General features: G+C 39.9%; 1 protein-coding gene across 5 annotated transcripts in view; it reads right to left on the bottom strand.

The window, feature by feature from the left end:
* LOC114490441 (LIM domain containing preferred translocation partner in lipoma) overlaps positions 1 to 21,940 on the bottom strand; it is a 636,657-nt gene that overhangs the window by 457,781 nt on the left and 156,936 nt on the right. For all 5 annotated transcript variants that reach the window (XM_036017287.1, XM_036017288.1, XM_028504415.2 and 2 more), the window contains one exon: positions 19,345 to 19,407. The gene's annotated coding sequence lies outside the window, so the exon portion shown is untranslated. The remainder of the gene's footprint in view (positions 1 to 19,344; positions 19,408 to 21,940) is intronic.

Here is a 21,940-nt window from a genome sequence, read left to right as displayed (position 1 = left end):
GGAGGTCTAAAGGAGTATGGTAGTGAGGGTATACCAACTTTGCAGAGGAGAGAAGCTAATGGCCAGGAAAGAAAACTCAAAGGGGGAGTGGCAAAAAGAAACATTCTGTAAAAGAGGGGACAAATGTACTAAAGGAAATAAAATAAGCAAGCAGAGTCAGAGGTACCAGAATATTAGTAGGGAAGCTTCAAAGGAGATATCCTCATATTATGTATATTGATATTTTTCCCATAACTGCAACTAGAAAACACTAGCCAGGTATGTCCAACCTTTTGGTGTCTCTGGGCCACACTGAAAGAAGAAGAGTTGTCTTGGGCCACACATTAGATACATTGCTATATATAATCACAAAAAATTCATAATATTTTAAGTAAATTTATGATTTTGTGTCAGGCCACATCTGGACTGCATGTGGCCCGTGGGCCATGGGTTGGACACCCCTGCATAAAAAATGCCTGGAGTAGTAACATACTGTATCTTCCTGTAACATGTTCCTATCTGAAGTTCATTTGTTGAAATCCTTTCCACTCTTCAATGTGCATTCAAACGCCACCTACTTGAGAGAACCCTCCTCCAGTGCCCACGACATGCTGTCTGCATCTCTCCTTTGTCACCTATGTAATTTTGCTTTTTAAATCAGGTAGGTATTTCTTATTTATTTTTAATGAATTTATTGGGGTTGACATTAGTTAATAAAAGTACATAGGTTTCAAGCATACAATTCTATAATATAACATCTGTATATTGTATTATGTGTTCACCACCCCAATTCAAGCCTCCTTCCATCACCATTTGTCCTCCCTTTCCACTCTCCTACCTCCCCCTCCCCCTCCGGAAGGATTCCCTCAGGTAATCACCACACTGCTGTCTGTCTATGAAATGAAAAACTTCTAGTCATTTCTGTTTGTGTCTCTCACTGAATTGTAAACCCCATGAAAGAAGAAATTATAGTTAACCACATTTTTATCACTTAATACCAGAGCTAGGTTCTGCATAGTAGGCACTTAAGTAGATGTTTTCTTAAGAAAATCTAGAAGAGGACACTTCCTTCTGTAGGCATTCTTGTTATAGGAAACAGAATTTTAAGGATTTACAAATTTATCCACTAGCAAACACCCTACAAACTCCTGCAAATGACAACCACTGTTAATACTTCATCGTTCTCAAGCTTACATCAGTTCAGAATATGATCACAGTTTGCATACTCATATCACAGTCTACTTGAAGAAAGAGTACGATATAAATACAACATCGCTACCCTGACCTGAGCACAGGCTCACAACTGCTGGTGTGAAAATCATTTCCAGGGATCTAAAAAAGCTTTCCCAAAATGGCAGCCTCCCCTCAGCCCCACCTTCCACTCCACATCTCATTGAAAACCAACGGCATTTCTTTCATGCCTCGTCATTAATGATAAAGTGAATGAGTCAACTATACAAAAAATAAAATAATAAAAAATAATGTATGAGGAACATTATTGCATTTATATACCCACGATTTCATTTGATATTTTTCATGAGCTTCTGCAATAAGAACAAGTAGAATGGTTATCTTAGAGATGAGGAAACAACTCCACAAGATGTGATTTGCCCCCACACAGCTCATGAGAAGATCTAGTCGGATATAAAATCTAGTAGGATATAAATTTTTTTGCGATTCCACATCCAGACATTTGTTCATTTTCACCAAGCTGTCTCCCATATTCTCAAGTGTTAACCAGGCACAAGAAGTTGATGATGGAGCCCCTGAGACTTACATGAATGGTAAGATATCTAATTTGCATAGGGTTCCATGAGAATACAATAGAGGAAGGAAGGGGAGGGAGGCAAAGAAGGAAGAAAGGAAAGAAGAGGCAAAGAAAGAAAGGAAGAAAGAAAAAAGAAAAGGAACCTGCGGGCTAAGTTACTTAAATTTCCTGAAAAACAGGAATCCTGAACTATAAAGTTGTACTCATCAAAGTGAGCCCACAAACTGACAGTTTCAGAATCATCTAAGAGTTTGTTAGAAGTACAAATTCTCCCACACTATGTTTTCAGACCTAGTGGACCATAATTTCTGAGGGTGGGATTCCCCAGGTGATTCCAAAGCAGGTCAAGTACGAAAAGTGCTGTTGGGAAGTTAAGGGAAGACCTAGCCAAAAACTAAGAAGGTAACCGGTATATTCCAGGAGGTGGGAGATGACGTTAAAAATAAGGAGGCTCTGAATCCAGAAAACTAAAAATATGTCAGCAAAGAAGGTCTAGAGCCATGGACTGGACAGAAGGTACCTTTGTCAGGTAAAGGTCTGGCTCCAGCAGAGTTGTCCAACTCTGGGACCACGGGCCGAATAAGGCCCAAGATGGCTATGAATGTGGCCCAACACGAAATCATAAATTTACTTAAAATCTTTTTTTTCTCATCAGTTTTCATTAGTGTTTGTGTACTTAATGTGTGGCCTGAGACAGCTCTTCATCTCCCCGTGTAGCCAGGAGACGCCTACACATTGGACACCCCTGCAAGGTTACCATGAAGTCCTACGCAGAGAATGCTGAATGCAGGCAGAGAAGTGCAACATAAGCACATGGACTCCAGAGTCACTCAGAGTTCTGAATCTGAAGGAGAGAGAGCATACAGACCTAAAGAGCCAGATCATCGTGTCACTCAGGACTAGAAGCCACATGGGGTTGAGGGGAGAGTCTCTTTTACAACCTGAAAGAACATGAGTTCACCAGACAGACAGTTGGGGAAAGGCACATGGGACAGGTCCAAGAAGTAAAACATGACCTACTCAGTGAGGTACCCTGGGAGTCAGCATCTTCATTTATAAAAGAAAAGATTAATAATCCTGACCCATTTGGACTGTTGAGGGGATTAAGTGATGGCTTCCAACACAGTACTCAGCATGGAGCACACATTCAATACAGTCCACTGCCTTTCTTTTCTACTCAGGCCAGTGCAGGGTAAAGAAGGAAACAGGCATTATGCCATCCCTGGGGCTAGTGAGTAAGCTGCTGACTTTAACAATGTTTTCTCTTAAAATGTTCACAGGGCAGCCTGCTAAAGGAGTTCCTGTGGTTGGTAACTATCACACTTCGACACATTCCATTTCAAGACCTAAGCCTCCTTCACTTCCTGCTTCTCACTCTTACTTTTTTCAGAGGGGCTGCAGGTTCTCAAGTTTATCTTGAGCGTAGCTTTCTTTCTAAATGACACATAACAATTTCCACAGGCAAAAGTGCTGTAACTTCTTCTTTCAGAATGGGGCTTTTGGCTGCCTTGAGAATGGATCCAGTTCTACTCTTAGGTGATCGGTTGGAAAGTGGAAAGAAATCAGTCCAGCCGGTTAGCTGGAGGCCCACTGAAGTATGTCTTCTAGAACATGTTAACTACGCTTGCTCAAGGGAAAACAAAGTCCCAGAGTCAAATGAAAGCAAGCTGGTGGCTGTCCCACAGGGTTTCCTAAAAGATTCATCATGCTAATGGACACTGTCAATACCTAAGACGGTGCCAGATTACACAGCACTTTTCAGGCTTAGGTGACCACTCCTTTCAAGTGATATCTCCTTAGACTAGTATTTAAGGACCATGCACGGAAAATGATGAGTCAGAGCATAATATAGGTAAGGCAGGGATCATCTATTGCCCAGAGTCAACTCCCAGAAAGACTACAAACATGGTAAAGTATTTTTGCCATGCTTTTTCATCTTCCCATTCACTGCCCTACTCACTGTTTTCTCCCCTTCCTCCACAAGCCCCTTTTCCTCCCCACTCCTCAATGCACGCTGTTTTGGAAAGTCTCTGCTTGACTAATCAGCATTTAATGAACTAACACCTTCTTTTTCACAACCCTGCACATTGATACCTCTAGTCCATCATCAGTCCATTTGCTTAGAAAGCATCTCCTTTTATCTTAACCCCACTCATTCAAGGCCAATTCAAATGTACTTCCTCTACAAAGCCTTCCTTGATCCCCTACCCTCTACTCCAGTCAGAAACAATCATTCTTTTTTCTTCTCTGAACTTTCCCAGCATTGAATTTCTACTTTCCACTTTATAGTTAGTTGTGTGCTGTCTCATCTTCACGAGTTGGTCCACCCCTTCCCTAATGCTTGCACACCTATTGTCTTGTTTCAGCCTTACAACACACTGGGAGGTAGAGCAGGCATGTATAAATATACTCATTGTCCAGAGACAATGTGTCTTAGTGGTTAGAACCAGACTACCTGAGTCCAAGTCCTGGCTTTACTTTTTATGAGCCAAGTGATCTCGAGTAAGTTGTATAATGTCCCTGGCTCTGAATTTTCCATCTGTGAAATAGTGGTAATAATAGCACTATCCTCAGAGGGTGGTAGTGAGGACTGAGTGAGTTAATGATGCAAAATGCTCAGAATAATGACTAATTCAATAAGCATTTAGTGAAAGTCCCAGGAAGTTTAGAAGTGGCCAGGTCAGAATTTTCCAGATTTATGCCATGTCTCTTCCCTCAATAATGCTGTATTTCCATATAAGTCATCTATTCAGTAAATATTTATTGAGATCATAAATAAGCCAGGTGTGACTCTGGGCAACTGGGAAACAAATAAGACAGACAAGGTTCTGAACTCAAGGGTCTCACACACCAGCAAGGAGGAAACGAAGGCAGAAGGCAGTCCATGCAAAAGTGACATAACTGAACATACAAGATAGCAAAGTGTTTTTTGCTGTGGTTTGTCCTTGTGTCATCCTTTCTGTCCCCACAATCCTATTATCCCGTTCTACTTGAAGCAAAACTATACACAGAATGCTTCCCGTTTGATTTAAAGTGTACATCTAGCGCTCAACATTTGTTTAAAACATTTTGCCTCATGTCACTAATTTCTTCAGGAAATGAGGTAAAAATCACTCCTGGATTTTTTTCTAATTATCCTATATGTGCCTTTGGGACCATTCCTCCCCTACCCCAACAAACACAGGTGTACCCTAGTGGCTGATCTGTTGTCTCAATAAAAGGATATTCTGCCTTGGCATTCAGCAGCTGCTTCTGGATTTACATTGTTTTTATGAGATCTATTAGCAGAGGGATGCTTCCCTACAAGAAAGTGTCATGCACAAAACTGTTGACTTGACTATTCTCTCCCTTCAGAACTTCAGCTATTAAAGGAGTGAAATCAAACTAATCCCATAATTTAATTCCTGAGGAACTTTGAAAATGATGCTTCTGAATCTAGCAAAATAGTCATTCATCTTCTCTCCTGTGTTTAATACATACTTTTTTTTTCTATTAGAAACATTTTCTCCAATTTATTATGTTCCAACTTAAAGGCTTTTCATGTTTCTTGATCATTTATCATTCATACAGTCTCTACCTGGATTCGTAATTCACAACGTTTTTATTTTCCTGCCCTGCCAATCGGCGGGATGCACCCCGAGCTGTGCCCTGCATAGTGGATAAAGGTGGTGATGGTTGTGTGTGTCTGAGATGGAGGGAAGTACAAAGTGTTGGATTAGTTAAAATTTCAAGACGTGGGCGTCCACCCTCTGCCCCAAACTGGCTGAAACTCTCTAGCATAAGGAGTAGCATTCATATCCTTAACCAGAAGCTGATGAAATATCTGTCAAAGCCTCTATACCTTCCTATATCTATATTTGTGCTAAACAATGGTCTTTGCTGACCTGAAACCTGTTCATTTGGAAAGCTTAGCATTAAAAAGATGTAAGGATTAAAATCAGACATAGATGTGATCTCAGTTAGTGGTCCTTCCCACAGATCTCAGTCTGGAGAATCCTCTGCCACTGAAAGAAGTTCCATGGAGACCTCACGAACACACAGGTGGAGCCTGAGGCCAAATTAGCCAAGATCTGTTGCCATGGTTGCCCACTGGAAACTCTCAGGAAATGAGCCACAGAGTCGGAGAATGCTGGCTCTAAATCATCTTGCAGAGGGGCTGCCTAGGTAGGCAAGTTGGTCATTTAAGCAGTCGAATCAGGTATTTAAATTAAATAGTACATACGACTAAATTAAATCAAATATGAAAGTGGAATTATCAGTAGAAGACCCCAGAGTTCTCACAGCCTACTCTGTAGCCCATCATCTGAGATCATACATTTACCCACAACCCTGGGGCTCCTGGAAGCTAAGTTTAAAAACCACTGATCCAATCTCATTTCAATATTAACAATTCTTCAGAGGAAAGTAAGGCCAGAAGATCAAGTGTTGTCCATAGACATAAGGACAGTAAGCTGCAAAGCCATATTCTCCTGCAAGAAATCATGTTGCCTTTTCCAAATTATAAAATATTTGTATTCTATAATTCTGCCCTTTCAGTAGGATGAAGAAGTTGGTAGAATTAATGTGCTCACCAAAATTTAGAAATGTGCCCAAGGTGAAGGAGTGGGCAATAGGTCACCTAAATTATACCTAAGGAAACCCAACTTGGAGAAACACAAACATCCATTCCACACATGGAAGTTCCATGGGATGGTTCTGCAGTGAAAGGAACAGAACTACACAGGAGAAATTTGTTTTACCTGCTATAATAAATGTGTCAGGCACAAAATCAAACCACTCTAAAATGATGTGAAATCCATTCAATTCTAAGTACAGAAAAACACAGCAGCATTTATGTAAGGTGTGGGAGACACGTAACCTAAATGTGTTCCTTGGGTTAGTAACTTGAACTACAAATTCTCTAAAAAAGTGTGAGAAGCCTACAAGAAAGAGCATTGAGCAAAAAAACATTGTGAGACACATTTGATATAATAGTCATATGATTAACAAACTGTCACATCAAACTTTCCCACAACGTGGGAACACTTTGACACTTCGTATTTTTAAAACTGACATTTTGATTCATTACTGTAAATAGCACGTCGGGTAAAATATTATGACAAGGAACATATCATATATATGTACATATATATGCACTCTATATATTACATCTGTATATTTTTCCTAGCTCTGTAACATTTTAGAATATACGAAACTTTTTCTTACAGCAACAGTTTTGGCCAGTATGTAAACAGGCCACTGCACTGCTAAACTACTCACTTCTCTTGTAGTAGGCAGAGGGACAATGTTTCCTCATCCCCCAGAAAGTCTACGAAGCAGAGGGATTTCAAAAGCAATAGGATGACTTCTAACGAGATTCTGAATAAGCCTGCCAACTACAAGCAAAAGATGTCATCAAAGTTGTTTTAATTTACTGCTCCTGAGTTCACAAAATTCACTGTCACAAACTTACATAAAACATTTCTCTTGTCTTCAGGCTGCTCCTAATCTACTTAGAGAAACTGAGACACACATATGCAATTCTAAAATAAGGCAGACTGCTTCAAACATGCAAAAAAGGTGCAAAGTGCTGCTTTTTCTTTCCTTTTTCTTTTTTTCCTTTTCATTATTTAGTGTGTATATGCATTGCTTATAATAAGTAACATAGTATCTAAATCATTGTTCAGAGTAAACTGATTCAATTGAATTAAACAAAGTGTGGCCATCAAAGGGGTCTGAAGAAATTCAGAAAGCTTGTGAGAATAGTCTGATTCCCAAGACAAACTTTCTTCTCAAAGAATATAAAGACAGTGCTAGATCCCCACCTAATACCAAACAATACCATTGTCTAGATTTCCATTTTACCTACAACTCTAAAACAAAAGATAAATTATCCATCCCCCTGAACATCCAAGTGTCTGTTTCAATTTTTTTAGTAACTCAAGTTATTATGTACTTTCAAACTATAGACAACTTTATCAAAAGACACACACAAACATACACACATAAGAAATAGATCCACAGCATATTTGTCTTATGCATTTTCTCTCTGGGAATTAAATCATTGTTATTCAACTCATCCTCCTCCTTAAACACCTGGAAAATTAAATAGTAAAAGGAAACAGGAGATATAAATATAGATATAGATATAGATATCAAGATATTATATGCAATACAAATAAGCCTTACCTCTCTACTAAAATTTAAATTAGGTAATGATGTTTTTCCTTAGCATATAATTTTTTTTAAAAAAAAGACTGTTCCACATTTATGATTTTTCAGAAAAAAATGCAGAAATGTTATCAAACTTTTCCAAACCACATAAAAATTAGAAAAGCATAATAGATATTATTTAATGAATATGGCAAATATTGAGGGAAAACCTACAAAATATCAGTATCAACCAAAATCTAGACTTTAGCTTCAGCACTCAAAAATTCTCACATCCTTCTTTTATAATCAAAACAGGGGTCTCATTTTGTTCTTAGCAAGATTAGTCCATTCATTTAGGGCAGAAGACCTTTTTTCCTCATATTCTGAAGGCATCCAGATTTATTTAAAGTTATTCTGAAGTCCATTTCCAACTAAGTGATATAGCAAATAAGCAAATTAAAGTATATAGTACTGTTTTTCCCTTGGCCTATTGAAAAAAAAATAGAGTGCTGTCCAAAGCATCATAATTAGTCACTGTTTGAACCTCAGTCCTCGTAATTATTTTCCAGACTCTGAAGGGGAGAGGTTATAACCTTAAAAGGCTGGAGATTCCTTAACAGAAGCTGAAACCATTGTCCATGGAATGACATGGCTTCCAGAAGTACTAGGAAAGAGTCAAAGTAACATCGTAACACTTGAAGACAGAAGACCCAGAGGCAAATAAATCACCACCACATATTCCTTCAAGTGAATTTCAGCAACTCACATGACTTTAGTTTCTTTGTTGTAAAATGAGGATAATATTAGACAACATATTGAGTTTTATGAAAATTAACTAAGCATTCATAAGAAATCTTAAGGAATCCAAATTGGTGAGAACACTGTTCCCCAAAATCATAATTTACCAACTTCTACTGTCAGTAAAAATTTGAAGAGATCACTTGAATTCAACTCAGTTGAACTCAATAAAAAAACCTACTCGATGATCCTCGTGTGTGATGTAAGACTATGCCAGGTGCCATGTTTAAAGGCGGGGAGGGGCACATGGACAGCGAGTGAAGGAAGGAGGAAGGTCCACTCATGTCACAGTTTCTGCCCTCAGACACTGTGATCTCGGGGAGGAGACAGTGTTTCACATGGGAACTACCTGAAGAATACTTAACACTATAAAGTCACAAAAAAAAAGAAAAAGAAAAAGAAAAGTGGTGCTGACAATGGCTTTATGGTAGTTTAATGCCAGGTCTTGCACAAGATCAAAAAAGGGAGCAACAGAGAACATGACATTGTTTTCCCCTGCCCCCTAAGCATCTACTTCTCAGTGACCAAGTCGTGGAATCTGATAGGAAAGGGTCTCTGCAGATGGGCACTGGTCATTGGCTCCTCAGGCATCTACTCTGGGCACCATCTATCATGCCCACACTAACCATCATTCCCCTCAATTCCTCATTCCCTCCTCTGCACCCAGCTCCTCTCCGTCTCCTTACCTCCTATGCCCATTCCCAGGGATAGTGAGGTCCCCAGGCCTGGCTCACCTCCACCCACAGCCTTCTGGGCTGAAAAGATGGCTCAAGCAGCGCTAAGTGTGACAGAGCTCTAACATTAGAGGACTGTGAATCAGGAGACCTGAGTTCCTATCACAGCCTTGTCCCTACTTCAACCTGTGACCTTGAGTAAGTCACTTCCACTCCATGAACTTCAGTAGTTTCACCCACCAAGCAAGAGTAGAGGATATTTAAAAGTACTTCTTGCTCCTAACGTTCAACATCTCTGTCCTGACTACAACTTCTGTCCTGAATACAACTTCTAACAGTTTCCGAGTGACAACTGGGGGCTCACCAGTCACACAGCTCCCCAAGAGGCACTGACATGACCACCTCAATGGTTCTATTGTGGAGAAGGTCAGGGGCTCCTTCAGAAAATAGCTGATCTAAACAGAGCCCAGGAGCACCATGGTAACACCGCTCTAAGTTGCCAGAGGTAGGGAGGAAAAGCAGCCAATATGCGTGTGCAGCTGCCACATTCCAGAAGAGCACTCAAACCTCGTTAATATCATCTTGCTTAATACTGAGACCCATAGATCATAAGCTATTTTTGCTGTGTATTTAACAGATTTGTGTATCGCCTTCCCTGCCAGCGTTTTCGCAGTCCAGCACAGAGGCCTCTGCCATCACACAGCCTTCAGGCCCTTAGGCCACCCAGGTTAACTCAGGAGAAGGAAGGAGGAGGAGAAGAAAGATGAATAGGAGGAAGAAAATACACTCAGTGGGGTTGGAGGCTAGGAGGAGGAGGGAGTAAGATGTAATAAGAGCAAGTACAAGCCATCAGTACACTCAAGTGTGAGGCACTCAAGTCCCAGCTCTCCAAAAACTCTGAGCTGGGTGTGTGGGGACAGAATGGGAGAGCTGAGTCCTCTCTTATTATACCTGAGTCAACACACGTCCTGCCATGTCAATTTCGACCTCCACCTCTACTTGCTTTCACTGGTCTTCACAATCTTAGAATCATCACGTGTGCCCCTCTGCAGAGCCCTACGCCCGTGTCTTAGGAGGTAAGCACACAGCCACTACAGTGTACTCTTCAGAGCTTTTAGGGAGGGGTTTCTGTTATATGTCCTGTGTTACAACAATTGCCCAAGCTAATCTATGTGAAAACACCTATCACATAGTAGATACCCAGTACTCATCTGCTTGTTTCCATCTGTTTCACACAGCAGTGAAGCCACGTGCACCACCCTTAGATCCCTTATCCCCAACAGTCTTCACAGAAAGGACGAACCCTGTCAAGACTGCTGAGTGGCGAGCAGGGGCCTGGGCCCCAACCAACCCTCTACTGCTTGGTCAGATGGGGGCACCCATCTTAGACCTGCTGCTAACTGGGCAGGTAAAGTAGGGTAAGTCCCTTCTTCCCTGGGAGGAAGCTCAGCTAGACAGATAGTTTTTAAGTTCCTTTCAAGTTCTGAAAGTCTGTAAGCTTCTAAGTTTCATATCCATCTTAAAAACAAGCAACAAGGAGAGGGAAAAAACCACTGAAGAGCACAGTATGTGCTTCATTATTGAGCATGATGTCTATCTAGGGCACCGTGCCAGGAGCTGAAGAAAGTTCAGAGAAGCAGAGTAGTACTAGGATTCAGAAACCTTACAATGTGTGTGCGCAGGGGAGCCAGGGGGAGAGAAGGAGAGAGCAAACATGGGAAGACGGCAATACAAAGAAAAGTTTAATCATGAAACAAAGTCCAATGCTAAGATTGTCTTTCAGAGCCAAGAGGCAGAGTGAGAAGGTGTCTTTAGGAGGAAGGACAGGTGCCCGTCCTGCAGGCAGAAAAGCAAGGCCCACACAGGCCAAGTGGAGAAAGGTGACATTTTATCAGAGCTAGCCTCTCCAGTGGAAGGGTCATCGGTATCTAAGATGATTAAATGTCTTACTTGTTTTACGTCTTAGAACATTTTAAAATTCGATTCCATACATTAAAGGCTATAATAATAACAATCACCCCAGCCAGCCATCATCCTAATGCTATGTGGGGTAGTGGGAAGAGCACCGGGCTAGGGAACAGGACACTGGGTTCTGGGCCCTGCGCCACTGCCACCATCAGCTGCCAGGGTTCGGCTAAATGGCTTATCTGGCTGTGGGATAGGAGATCTTGTAGAATTCCAGCTGGATTCTTAAGGCTTCTTAAGAATCTAACTGTAAAAAGCTCATGTTTTCCAGAGAAAGAGAATGAGGCCCACCAGAAAATAAGTGATTTCTCTCAAATAAAACATTTCTGTCATCTCTGTCCAGCTCTCTGGATATAGCTGGTATGCACCTGCTTCTGGGTCTTGCCTCAAGCTCATTCTTGCCTGCCAGAGATGTCTGCTTAAGTCCCTAAAATATCCCATCAAAGTCTATGTAATCACATTTCAAAGTCAACTCCAGTCCCCAGTTTGATAATATATTCCCAGGTAGAAAGTGTCTCCACCCAATTCCCTCACACACAAAGTATAATTACTCAGCTCACACATCGCACTGAGTTTTGGCTGGTCCTGAATCAAACTCACCTTGCTCACCTGCCACTCCTTCTTTTAATTTCTTAGCAAGCCACCTAGTTTGGGAGGTCCTAAGTAAATGCTTATTAAGTCAGCTTGGTCTGGAACCTCAGTTTTCTGATACCTAACCAAGTACCTTCTCCAACAGCATGCTGCCTCTGATCATCACAAGCCAAGGTGTGCGCAATCCTCAGAGCAGCCAAACTAGTTTCAACTACTTCCAAATCCATCATGCTATTTATCAAACCAACTAAATATGTAGCAAGAGAGAAGACACACAAAGGAAAGGAGACAAGGAGCCAAAGGTATGTGCTGCAAATCGAATAAACAGCCAAGCCTGTGAACAGAGGAGAACTGGTATTATCATCCCAACTTTAAAAGAAAGAAATGTGCAGGGCAGAGTCAATGGCTGTCCTACATGGAGCCCCAAGTGGAGCAAGGAGGTCCAGTTCTGCAGTCCACTAGGATGCTGCTTTTCCCAACTGCAGTAAACGGTCAGATGGAGAATCTCAACACATAACCCTCAGCTGGGCAGACCCATTCAGTCTATTGCAGAGGGTGAGAGGCTTCCAGAAAGGAAAAGGATGGCAGCCACTTAGCAAGCAAAGATTTCATATGCAGACCCACTAGGCCCGTACTGCTGGAGTGAAAGCATGGCAGAAAGATGTATGAGGCAGAGCTGTGTGACTCCAGAGGCCACCCAAGGCACACATCAGATGGGAATTCAAAAAAATCCCTTTCAACCCGTGAGGACTCAGATGGCAGCACACACAGTGATGGCCCCAGCCAGACAGCAAAGGCATATTGGCACCACTGTAATTTGTCCATTCACCAATATGCTTCCTGAAAAACACCCATATGCTTTCTTTTAGCTTCCATATGCTTTTTAGCAAGGAAACGAAAATATTTCATTAGTTTTCAGTAATTAATAATTACTTATTTCACAATAGTCACCCTCATTAAAAAACGAAAATAACTGATTAAGCTGCAGGATCCTGGCTTTCAACTGAAGCTTTTAATTTTTTTTTTTAAATTCTTTCCCTCTAGAAACTGAGTAACAGAGTAAAACAGCTAGTGTGGAAATATTCACACTGCAGGGAATGAAGAGTTATCATCCACACCGCCCGGCATTCCTCGTGACTGAGACATCGTGGTTTAATGAAAAGAACATGGACTCAGAGCAGAAAGACTTGGGATCCAATCCCAATTTGACCCCTGGTGAATAGTACTTATGAGGAAATGCAGAGCGTTGAAAAGATAAAGCCTGCTGGATGCCTTCAGCCAGCCTCCCATTATGCCCAGGGAGCAACTTCACAAGGTCTCCTCCAGCTATCTCAAAGCATGGATGAGGCATGCCCCAAATGCTGGCAGTCTGCCAGTCATTGTCAGCAAGTCATGGCCAATAGCCTTGAAATTGGTCTGGGGCCTAAAACAATTCTTCTCAAACTCTAACAGGCAAACAAACTACCTAGGGATCTTGTTAAAATGCAGATCCGCATTCAGGAGATCCTGGAGTGGGGCCTGAGGTGTGCATTTCTAACAAGCTCCCAGGTGATGCTGATGTCCTGGTCTTCAGACCAAATGTGGAGAGGTGAGGATCTAAAAAGTATCAAGATGAAGTTAGGAAACAGAATCTGTAAGAACAAAACAGCTGTGACTACCTCATTGGGCTATGACAAGGGTTATTAATTAGAGTGACCGTAATGCTTCTGAGTATTACACAGCACAAAGGTATTTTGATTATCATCACAAATGTCCCAAGTCAAGTATGATTTTCATTTTGCAGACAAGAAAACTGAGACCCAAAGAAATCAAGTAACACATGCAAGGTCACACAGCTAGTACAATGTTTTCCCAGTTCAGGTACAGCTGCCTGTCAGTGTGAGTATAAGTCAAAGGAAGACAGTCTAAAAAGCAAGTATTACTATAGAGTGCCAGAATGAAGTCTGGTTCTTGTTCTGCCTCCGGGTCCCCGTCCGTAAGGTGAAGGTGCAGTCCCTGACCATCTCTCAGGCCTCTTCCATCTCTGACACCAGCCCGCACTCTCACGGTTCCCACACATTCTCACAGTGGGTCATTAAGCACTGAGCATCAGCTTCACACATGTGGCAGTCATTACATCTTGGCACGATCCAAGTCCTAGCTGCTCACATCTGCATTTGTGCTGATCCACGCATGGTCAGAAGTCTGTCTCTGTTAAAAATCCCACGCTCAAGAGAACAGAGAGAAAACAACACATGGATTTCCCAAAGCATTAAAATTCCAATTCAGTTGATAACTCACAGTATGATCAGGGCACTATGACCCCAGTCACTCTGTCTCCTCTTCATCTCACTTACAAAAATGAAGAAATTGAGACCACTAACTTGATAGAAATGTTTTAAAAAAGAAAAATGTAACTCACTCATAATACATTTTATCCAATTGTCCAACAGTTCTTATTCTGCCTTAAGGTGCCAGATAACCATTTAATTAATTAACTATCATATAATTGATTCCTAAGGTTTATAGAATTGTTTCATTGTCCCTCTTCATATTCAATATGAAGATACACTGCAGGTACTCAGATATCTTGGGGCAGATCTAGATTTAAATCCAGGCTGTGCTATTTATTACTCAAAATCTCTGATCTCAATTACTACATATGAAAAATGGGAAAAACAATTTTTATTTCATGAGAATAAATGAAATAATATATTAAAATGGCTAACATCCAAAAGTAATTTGATTGATGAATGAATGAATGAATGAATGAACAAAGCAAGCAAGCAAGCAAGCAAGCAGAACAGGAGTTTCAATGTGAAAATATCATTCAAGAGTTTGAAACAAGTAAAAATCCAGAGTCATGCTCATAAGTAAGGTGGATGCCGAGAGCAGAAAAATAGGTGAACTGTGGGAAAAATCCCACAGCAACAGATGTATGCTCCCCAAATGTCACCTCCAAGTTCCCATATTAAAATTACTTTTGGCTTAACTTAGAACCTATGTCTGGCCTTCAAACGGTCTACAAAACTAAAATTTTAACCAATATCCTATGTACATGTGCATTTTCTAACTATTTCATAGATTTATATCTGAGTCTCCAAATATTCCATAATCCTCTCCTCTACTCCCAAGCATACACATTCACACATGTGTGCACACTTACATGCAAATTAAGAACAACAGTATTGGGTAAGTCCCCTGACAGAAAGGGACCTGTCAACTGAGAGAAAAAGTTTATTTAATAAAACAAGGCTGAGAGATGCAAGTACACAGTTTAGAAAATATGAGCAGTGGAAGTTATCACAATAATAACTTCCAAACCAGAGTAAGGGGATCTGAATTCAAGACCAAGCTCAGTTGCAAACCTGCTATATGACCTTGGGCAAATCAGAGACTCGTGAAAATAAGGGTGGGAGACCTTTACTCTCCGCTATTCCACACTCCTCTTTCTCCTATCTCATACCTGGAGAAACTGAGGTTCAAAGGAAGATCATCCCTTCACCAAAATCATAGCAAATTAATTAGAGGCAGAATTTGAACCTCAGACTCAGTAAAATTATTTCCAGGCTCTGTATCTCAGTATTAGGAAGACTGTGACTAGTGTTTACATCCAGTGGCCCCTAAGTTATCTTCTCTTTTGGGGGGGTTCACCCCTTCTTTTTTAATGATGCTATAAACTTTTTTTAATCATTGTTCAAGTACAGTTCCTAAGTTATCTTCTAACTAATGGATAATTACAACTCTCTTGTCTGGACTTGGAAATGTCATGAAAACATGAGTTTGGTTTTGGCAAAGATCATTCCAGGTGCTTCTCTGTCCCTGCCCAGCCCCACAAGAATAAGGCAAAAAAGTCCAAAAGAATGAGAGATGCTGCTAGCAACTCAGAATTGCAGGCCTTGAACTAGATTTCACTGGATTGGCTCTTATTTTCCTGTCCTCTTGCTTATCAATCCTTCAACTGTCTTCCCTTTATTGATGTTCCCAACTATGCACACAGCCAGCTAGGAGCTCATCCTCAGCTTCCTATCATTCATTGGATTAGAAAAGGGCAGAAGACCAAAAGATGGATGGAGGAAACAGTGGTGATGTCAGGGTCAAATGATCTCTTACAGAAAAGACTGCAGGGGAATTCATATTCTCCTAGTAAACACAGAGAGCAGAAGCCAGCCAGAACCCTCTGTTTCACTGTCCCCAAGGGATTAATGAAGTTGCCTAGAATCCATTTATGTTTTAAGGGCATCTCACATCCTGCCTTGACACTGCTTTAGCCTAAAAGACAATGGCCCTTTATTTATTGGATTGTGAAAGAACAGTTTATAGAAAGGATTCCCTTCTAAAATAGACATATAATTATAAAGTCAGAAGAAAGAATTCTAGTTAGGATTTGCTACTAACACCTTAGACAAATTGGATCCCCCACCCTCGACCCCAATATCTGTATCTCTGAAATTACAGAATTGGGCTAGATTGATTCCTAAAGTCCCCCCTGGCTCTGATGTTCTCACCTCTTCTTACAGTTCAATGATTCAACCTAGAAAAGTCAAACAACAGAACAAAGAACAAATTGATGCTACCAGTGGATAAGTTCACTGGATTCGCTAACAATAAGACAAGATCATGAAGTTGAGAAACATGGAGAAAGATTTTTTTACCTTTCTAACCAGAAACTAGATGTCACTGGAGGTACTGAAGAGCCATAGCATAAATGCCCAATCATAGTGTATAATTCAAATCCCTAATTGCTCTTCTAGTATATAAAAGAATCAAAAGCTAAATATAAGAATAACTGTTTTCATACCAGCTCTCTAGTAGAGTCCCAGGATTTTCCTATGACCTTGGACAAGTGGCAGCAAGAGAGAGAAAGGACAGGGGTATGAAAGAAAATCACAGATAAGAACACATTTGACTAGAAGTAGTTGATCAATGCCATGATCGACTGGTCTGACTCCATCTGTTATGAGATGCTGAAGTGAACCTTGGAGACAGAAGGTGACTTGCTCAAGGTGGCACAGCCTGAGACGAGATTAGAATTAGATTCTCATGACTTCTGGTTGACATATCCTAACATAAAATATACTGCTTCACTCCGCCAAACAATGATAGCCTATCCAGGTAGCTAAAATAATAATAATACTACTTTAATTTAAAACTACTACCTCTACCTCTACCTCAGAAAACAATAACTGATTAATTGGCAGTCTGATTTAAGGCAGTCTAGGGTTATTCCATCAACTTGTAATAAACAAGTCACTCTAGCAATATAGACAAGTTCATGAGAATTAATTGGGTATTATTCATCCCTGCTAATGAATCACACTGTTGAAAACAGGAATAATCAACAGTCTACAGAAGGCCAGAAGCCTGTTCCTGTTCAAGTACAGAGCTTGCCTATTAAAGAACATTGGGTATCAGCTCTAAATAGTAAACAGGGTATACCGTTTCAGATTCCATGAAGTGCAGCTTTAAATAGACTTGGTTTGGAAATGGGACAGAGAACACACCACAGTCAGTGGATCAACGTTAAGAGCAGAGAAAAACAATGATTATACTCATTAAGTGGGTGCCTGTTGACACATCTACTGTGAAGTCTAATTATTTATTTAAACTGTTATTTTTCTTCATTACTGCCACTGATACCAATTATTACCACAAGATTATTTTAAATTCTGCAGCATGTCCCCAGAATATTTACTTCTCCACCTTCCAAAGGTTATTTGAGAAATCTTTATCCTTCTCTCTCCACCAGCTCCCACCTCCAAAATATAGAGGGCATGCAGAGATGATAGGGATAGATAGATGATAGACAGATAGATAGATAGATAGATAGATGATAGATAGATAGAAAATTCCTCTTTCTCATGAACAATTTTTCATGATTTTACCAAGCTTGATTCAACCTCTCTTTGTAGTTTCAAGATGGGTTTCAGTGCAAAAGGAAGGAAAGAGCACAGTTAACCACTTTTCAAAGCTTATTCTATTAATACATAATAATTTAAGCATTTAGAGAAAAGTTAATATAATAATTAGATTTCTAAATGAACAAGTCAGATCTCTGCCTAACAAAGCTATCAAAAACTGATATTACATGTCTATAGTACATTCTTTTCTGATATATTTATCTATGAAAGTACATGAAATACATAAGGGAGATTTTTTTCAAGGGCACTTTATGGACAAGACAGGGACCAAATGATGCGCAGGATCCATTCCTGTACTTTTGGTGACATTTCTTGTAATCTCTTTTTGTAGTCGTGAGAACAAACTCTAACCAACACAAGTGCTGCTACAACTAATCTAATTATGGAGGAGATTCGCTGTCCATATATCACCCACCTCATTCGCACATGATGTGTTTTTTAGTCAATGCATACAGTGAATATCAGCTTTGAGAACCATTATTAACATAACAGCATAATTTCCACTTAATTCTAAATCATTAATTCCTACAAATACAGGGCAGTACCAACAAACTTCAATTGTTTTCAAGGTCTACGTAACTAAAGTCATGTTTACAAGCTCAAGATGATGAAAATAACATACCAAACTCATTATCAAAATATTCAGCAGACCAAATTTTACAGTATTTTTATGATGATATCAGATCTTCCACAAAGATGCTTTTCTACAAATCCTGTACCAAAGACTTCTAAACGATAACAAAGAATATGGCAGAGCAAACTTGGAAATGCAGATCCCAACTGGTTAGCGGTAGGAGAAAACTCACATTTTGTAAATTTTACAGCTATCATGCTTTTTTTCATTTTTTTTTTTGGGCCTCCATTTTCTTGACAAACTCGAGAAGAGGGCATTCCTCTGTGAAAGGCCGATCTTCCTCACACAGATCCCCCTGGATAGTATGTAAGGGCCCTGGGTTTCAAAAGTCTCAAACTCATTTGCTTATTCTTTGGACTTTGTTGTTGTTGTTGAAGCATTGGATTACGTTTTTGTTTTTTTGGTTTGTTTTTTTTTGTTTGTTTGTTTTTTCAGATTTTGGGGGGGCAGCTAAGAGATGGTGATGGATCTAACTAGGAAAGTTCGGCTCAGTCAGAGCCAGGAAACACTGGCAGCACAATGGAGTGAAAAACACACTCAAAAAGGTGTCAGGAAACTAGAGAGAAAGTCATCCTGCCACATGCCATCAGTGCATACAAGCAGATAATACATAAGAACATTCTAGTACATGGCATGTTATAGACAAATACCTATTAAATCTGAATCTGTTGCATAGCTGATGTTTTTGAACTTCTGGTGTTTAACCTTAAGGGCTAAAAATTGAAAGAGACAATTAAATCAAGAAAACATAAAAGAAAGGGAATTCATTTCTTGGCTATTTTTCAGTTTTGGTGCTCATGAAAGACCTTTGTGTTTCTTCTGGTGGGAGTGAAATCAACCTTAAACACTATTGGCTAAGATTCCTATTAGCATTTCCTAAGTATGAAGACAGTCCTCTCTTACCTCAGATAATAGCTCTGGGAGTGGTCAGAGGACACAAGGTTCAGCAAACTGCAACAGTAGTGTCTGAAAACAAAAATTAGGTAAAAGTTACTCTTAGATACTAAGCTGTGTTTATTTATAAATCATCATAAACACATAACTACATAGTGGTTTCTTATTTTGCAAAACATTTTCACATTCATTACCTCATATCACCCCACACCAACCTGATGAAGAAGCAGGAAAAGATTATTTTACTGACTTCATAGGTGAGGAAACAGAAACTTACAGAGGAACAGAGACGATGAGAAGGGAACAAACATCTGTCTCATAATGACCTTCACAAATACCATGTGAAACGGGCATCACTGTCCTCATCTTACAGATGTGGAAGCTGAAGTTCAAAAAAGGCAGGTAACTTGCCAAGACCACATAGTGCAGCACATGGCAGTGAGTTGGGACCCTCTGGGCTAGACTCTTTCCTTTTTACCTCAGTTTCTCCTAAGACACTAGGTTGGGAAAACACAAACAGCTCATTGACTTGATCCACTTGGGTTGGTGGAAGAAAGAATAATAAAGTAAAACTAGCTATTGACTGACATGAAGAAATAGGCACACACAGGATTTAGAGCTGGTTGGACTTGTCTTCCTCTTACAGATAACCTTAGGCAAGATACTTAAACTATCTGAGTGTCAATGTCCTTATATGTAAATGAAGATTATAATATCTACTTCATAGCCAAAGTTCACATAAACATTATTTGTAAGATTTTCCTCCATTATTTCATACCAATAGATGTAAACAGTGGTGGTACACCCAACTATATTTCTTCCTATGAGCCTATGTTTATATGATCAAAAAATGATATCATAAGCACACAGTGCTAGAGAATATCTCTGGACTGGGTAGTCTGTGCCTCTAGCTTTAAAGTACAACAATATTTGCCTATGTCAGTCTCAGATGGCCTCACCTAATACATCACAAAGAACTTTTGTTCCAAAAGGCAAAGCCTCAAAATGAAAAATCAAGTGACTTCTCAACCCGCCAAAGTAAGAGCTGCTGCTTTAAGGAGAAGATCGGATGTATCTGAAGTCCTTTAAAAGTGTGTGATTGTATCGTTTCTCAGGTTCAGGAAGATGGTGCTTCCAACAGGACTGCGACAAAAGCATTTGTTTTAAACAACAGATAGATTTACTGAGAAGTATAAGACCTTGGGAAGTTGTTGCAATATATCTCATTTTCATAGAAGACTCAAATCAGATTAACAAGAGAACATGGTTGACATGATGCCCTATAAGTAGTTCTCGTCACATGACACCAAAATTAAAACATTAATCATCTTTTGGCCTCATACTTTATACTGTGGGAAATTATTACATGACCATTTTATGTCAAATCATCCCCATTATAACCCCAATGAGACCTTTTTGCCCTAATTTAGCCAATAAGAAAACCAAACTTCAAAGTGCATGCAGTTAATCCCAAACACACAAAAATTCAACCTGGTACCTTGACACCAAAACCAGAGAGGACCCTCCTACTCATAATGCAGCCCCTAATTTGAGAATGCTCTATTTGGAGGGAAAGGAAAAATGAGTGTATACCATACAAAATTCAATTGTCAAGGCACCAAAACATTAATATTCAGTACTGTTCATTGGCAAGTGAAAGGAGAAAGAGAAGACTTCATATCTGTGGTCTAACCAGAAGGTAACACATTACTAAGCTGGCTGATGCAGAAGCAGTGTTTGATGCAGGCTTGCCATAAACACTTTCTCAGTTCTCCCCATTGAAGTTTCAAAGATGCAACATCCTTGTGCAAGCCCTCAAAACATTAGCCACAGAAACAACAGAAGTTGACACCATTCAATTTTTGTGAAGGGGCCTTCACTAGTAATTCTCATTTTATGCAGTAGAAAACCTGAAGCCTTCCAGCTAAGCTCACCAGCCCTCGTCACTTGATTTTAATGTCATGTGTTCTCAGGAACTCCAGAGTATTTCCTAATGGAATGGAGAAGACCTTTCTAGTCTTTTCTAGGCCTAGAAAGACACCTGGGACAATGGACAAATCCTACTCTAGCGTCTTGGTAATGAAGCCAGTTATTCTAGGCCACCTCTGTGTATTTTACAGCTGCTGGACCAGAACCCGGCATGTTTGCACCCTTTCTCAAACCAGCCATCCTCTCCCAGGAAAAATGTTCTCATCTCCAGAAGCAACTTCAACCAAAACTTAAAACAAACAAACAAACAAAAAAAAACCTCTACAATCAACCTCTAACTTACAAAACTTCAACTTATTAATTGGAATCTAAGCAAAAGCAAGACTTACCAAACTTAGTTGGTACTAATATAGAATAACAGACGATTTCTACTACATTTGGGGGAAAACAGGAGGAAAAAATTAAATCAGGAAAAAATGAGAGTGGAAAAATGAGGGAGAATAAAGGAAAAAAGAAGAAAAGAACAGAAGGACATGAGAAATGAAAAACACAGAAAGACCTGTTTCAACAAGTTTTAGACAAACCGTGGTATCTTCTGAATCAATCACTGTACCCTAGGTTAATTTTTAAGCAATAATCCACTAGAATGATGATTCTAACATTATGAACAAAAAGT

Source organism: Phyllostomus discolor, chromosome 2 (assembly GCF_004126475.2).
Source record: "Phyllostomus discolor isolate MPI-MPIP mPhyDis1 chromosome 2, mPhyDis1.pri.v3, whole genome shotgun sequence".
NCBI lineage: Eukaryota > Metazoa > Chordata > Mammalia > Chiroptera > Phyllostomidae > Phyllostomus > Phyllostomus discolor.
This window is presented reverse-complemented; position numbering and strand designations above follow the sequence as displayed.